Raw genomic sequence first — 4,852 nt, 5'->3', positions numbered from 1 at the left:
CGCCCGCCGCTTTCCCGACGCCACCGATCCGCGCCTCCACTCCGGCGAGTCCTGCGCCCCTTCTTCGTCTCTAGCAAGTCCGGCCACTCCTCCGACGAACTCCAGCCGTCTCCCCCATCTCCGGCGAGAGATCCGTCCATCCTCAGTTCGCGTGCAAAGTCAACCCTAGATCCAGATCTGATTCGGAGGTTGATTTTTCGTCTAAGTCATTTTCCTGTTCATATTTTTAAGCCCTGTTCATCATGCCATACCTCCGCATCCGTAGCTCCGTTTTGGGCGTGCCATATATCAGAATGTTCATCATGATGTGATCTTCATTTTGTTCCATTGAACCATGCTTGTTTGAGTCCATCTTGATGCCCTAATGACTATTGCAAGAGTGCTATAAAATGTTAGTTCTTGATCCTTATCTGTTTATGAGCTTTTGTCATTTTTGCCATGATTATTGTGTGCTGCATATGAGCATGAGATCTACATGTGTTTTGGGCTATGCCATGCCATATTTACAGGGCTGTATGCCAAGGACTTAGAATTTCACTAAGTCATTTCCTTGTTGTTATTTTAATGCCATGTATTCATGATGCTACAGAGAGATCCATGCTTCTTTTGAGTATGTTCAGTAAGGATGATTTTGACATATTGTTATGCTCTATCCATCCATGTCCCTGTTTGCATTTATGGAGTACCCTAGCACGAATCAATCTTGCTCTACTTTTGCTATAAAATGTTCCTGGCAGATTGTTTACATGCTAATCAATTTTGCCAAGGTTGTTGTAGTTGATCCATGCATGCTATGAGATTGTTCTTGCCATGGTTAGCTTCTTGATCATGTCTTCTTGATGGTAGTATGCTTAGTTTGTCATGCCATGCCTTGTGTTGAGTGCATCGAGCTCGTAAACATGCCTTCATAACTCTGTTTTTGCCATGTCCAGTTTTCTGCTAAGTCTAAATCTGTTAACGAAACTTGCTACGTTTACATGGGTGCCATCATATCTTCTGATCCTTTTTGGCGTATGGTCAGTAAGGGACTTTTGTTATGTGCTTTGAGTAGATTCATGCCATTCCTTTTATTTCTATGTTCTATTCCTGTAGCATGTTGTTATCTTGCTCTAAACATTGCTTCCTGATGTTAATTCCTGACATATTAGTATTTTCACTAAGTCTGTGAAGCTGATATCTTTTGCTCTTTTGCCATGCGTGTTTGAACCTGCTCTTGTGTGATTTAGCCGTAGCTCAGTCTTCATCTTTTGTCAAGCATCTTGAGTAGATCACTGCCATGTGCTTTGTTGTTATGTTGGAGTGCAGTAGCTTAGTTTGTTGTTGCATTCTAGATGGCATTGTGCTGGTAATCGTAGTATTGCGCCATTCTTGTTTTGCTTGCCATTTGCAAACCGTGCATCTGATTCCGGTGATCGTTATATCGATTTCGACCGAAATCATCTCATATTTCCAGCGGCACTCTTGGTTTGCCAAGTTGAGGCCTGATTCAATCTTTTCCTTCCGAAGCATGCATATGCATTGCATATCACATCTCGCATGTCATGCCATGTTTTGCATCATGTTGCTTGCGCATTGCACCATGGTTGATTGTTGTTTCCTTTGCTTGTGTTCTTATTTTGGGTAGAGCCGATAGACGAGTTCGTGATCGAGGAACCCATTGAGTACGCTTACGAGGATCAAGCTTTCGTCAACTCTGAGTTCATTTCACGCAAGATGACCATACCCTCGAAATCACTTCTATCTTTGCTTGCTAGTTGCTCGCTCTATTGCTATGTTGCGATACCTACCACTTGCTATATCATGCCTCCCATATTTCCATGACAAGCCTCTAACCCACCTTGTCCTAGCAAACCGTTGTTTGGCTCAGCCCCTCTTATAGCGTTGTTAGTTGCAGGTGAAGATGGAGTTTGTTCCATGTTGGAACATGGATATTTGTTGGGATATCACAATATCTCTTATTTTAATTAATGCACCTATATACTTGTTAAAGGGGGGAAGGCTCGGTCTTATGCCTGGTGTTTTGTTCCACTCTTGCCGCCCTAGTTTCCGTCATACCGGTATTATGTTCCTTGATTTTGCGTTCCTAACACGGTTGGGTGTTATGGGAACCCCTTGACGGTTCGCTTTGAATAAAACTCCTCCAGCAAGGCCCAACCTTGGTTCTACATTTGCCTAACAACCTATTACCCTTCCCTTGGGTCGGCCAACCCAAGGATCATCTTTATTTTAACCCCCTCCCCCGGGCCAGTGCTTGTCTAAGTGTTGGTCCGAACCGGGCAGCCTGCGGGGTCACCTCGGGGCAACTCGAGGGTTGGTTTTACTCGTAGCTTGACCTATCCGGTGTGCCCTAAGAACGAGATATGTGCAGCTCCTATCGGGATTTGTCGGCACATTCGGGCGGCTTTGCTGGTCTTGTTTTACCATTGTCGAAATGTCTTGTAACCGGGATTCCGAGACTGATCGGGTCTTCTCGGGAGAAGGAATATCCTTCGTTGACCGTGAAAGCTTGTGATGGGCTAAGTTGGGAACCCCTGTAGGGTTTTGAACTTTCGAAAGCCATGCCCGCGGTTATGGGCAGATGGGATTTTGTTAATGTCTGGTTGTAGAGAACTTGACACTTAACTTAATTAAAATGCATCAACCGCGTGTGTAGTCGTGATGGTCTCTTTCCGGCGGAGTCCGGGAAGTGAACACGGTTTTGGAGTTATGTCTGAACGTAAGTAGTTTCAGAATCACTTCTTGATCACTTCTAGTTCACGACCGTGCTTTGCTTCTCTTCTCGCTCTCATTTGTGTAAGTTAGCCACCATATATGCTAGTGCTTGCTGCAGCTCCGCCTCACTACCCTTTCCTACCCATAAGCTTAAATAGTCTTGATCGCGAGGGTGTGAGATTGTTGAGTCCCCGTGACTCCAGATTACTTCCAAAACCAGTTGCAGGTGCCGTTGATACCAGTGCAGATGACGCAACTGAGCTCAAGTGGGAGCCCGATGAAGATCGTGTTCGTTGTGTTGTTTCATTTCTAGTTGATCAGTAGTGGAGCCCAGCCGGTGCGATCGGGGATCTAGCATTAGGGGTTGTCTTTCTTTATTTGGTTCCTAGTCGGACCTTGATTGTATTCTGGATGATGTAATGATATATTTATGTATTGTGTGAAGTGGCGATTGTAAGCCGACTCTTTATCCCTTTCTTATTCAGTACATGAGATGTGTAAAGATTACCCATCTTGCGACATGCCTACCATGCGGTTATGCCTCTAAGTCGTGCCCCGACACGTGGGAGATATAGCCGCATCGTGGGTGTTACATGCTTGCACGCTAGAACAACAACGCTTACAAGATCGACCTCCCGCGCGACAAGTACAACGTGAGCGACATATTCAATGTCAAGGATCTATCGCCCTACCATGGTGATTAAGAATTCGATCCGAGGTCGGATCTTTCCCAAGGGAGGGGAGATCATGCGGAGCATCCCAAGATCATCCCCATGGACCTACCTACGTCTCCCACGACACCACTTGGACCAATGGCAAGGGCACGAGCAAAGGCTATTGAAGATAAGGTGAACTCTCTCCTCTCCGAACTACCACTTTCTATACATGAGACATGGCTACAACCTCAAGCGGAGACACTATGCGTGATCAGGTACTTGGAGAGCCACGGAGCAGCTACACCCACCAGACAAGGCGACGAGGACACCAAGCACCAAGGTCAAGAAGAAGGAAAGCCAACGAAGCTACAGCCACCGGACGACCGGTCGGGACCGGACGTCCGGAGCCTGAAGCCACAGCCGAACCCCAGCGAGCGGACGTCCGATCCGGACCGGACGACCGGTGTCACCGCACCCAAGCCAAATCAGCGGAAGACCGACGCCACCAGATGACCGGTGACCGGACGACCGACCAACTCCGGAAATCCGGTGCCCATGCAACCGAGCCAGAACCAGCGGAAGTCCGGAAGCCACCGGACGTTCGGACGCCCATGAACCATCGGGCGACCGGTCCCCAGCGGACGTCCGTACCTCTCTACGCACAGGATTCAGGCCCGAGGCCCATGTACCCCCTCACTTCGTCCCCATTTGCACTAAGACTATAAATAGACCTCCTATTCCTCCTAGCTAGGGTTAGCAAAGTAGTAGCTCATTAGAGATAGAGCTTTGCTCATCCATTACGGATCTACTCCACGAGAGAGACCACGACCCCTCTTCGGAGAAGAGCCCTTGGATTCAAGACCGCCTTTTGGGTGGCCCCCATTAAGACCTCCTTTGGAGAAGAACCGGTTACCGTGTATCGTCCCTTGTTGACTTTGAATCATGTATCTTCCTTTGTGTTCATGGATCTAGCGCATGTGTGATCATACTTGTTGGTTTGAGTGATTCTCTTGTGTTTTCCCTCGTGTTTCCTCTCGTGATTCCCCTCGTGTTCTTCGCGGGATCCGCTCCTTTTGTGAAAGATCGTCCGTATAGGGTTACACCCTACATCACCCACCCCCTCTGAGGCCTTGTACAATGCAAGGTGCTTAGAGAAATAAATCAGGCTTTCTTTAAGCACTGATGTTTATTTGTACAGGGTAGACGTGTAGTTAGCCATCTCTTCTGTAGAAATAGGCATCGGTGCTTTAGAAAAATCTGGTTTACTTTCCTAAGCACCTAGCATTGTATAAAGCCAGATGGTGCTGGAAAACACCCTCTACCGCTGGAAAACCCCCTCTACCAAACGAAGCATGAGTAGTAGTGTTTGGGTGTAGGAGCTGAGCTTGGAGTTGTACATATTCTGACTTGTGTTGTCCCTTGTAACCTTTCTTGTACATATCTCTATCCTTCTATAAAATTATGGGACACGATTTGTGTACTCT

Source organism: Triticum dicoccoides, chromosome 2A (genome assembly GCF_002162155.2).
Source record: "Triticum dicoccoides isolate Atlit2015 ecotype Zavitan chromosome 2A, WEW_v2.0, whole genome shotgun sequence".
NCBI lineage: Eukaryota > Viridiplantae > Streptophyta > Magnoliopsida > Poales > Poaceae > Triticum > Triticum dicoccoides.
The sequence above is the reverse complement of the archived record's forward strand: the minus strand, read 5'-3'. Positions refer to the sequence as shown.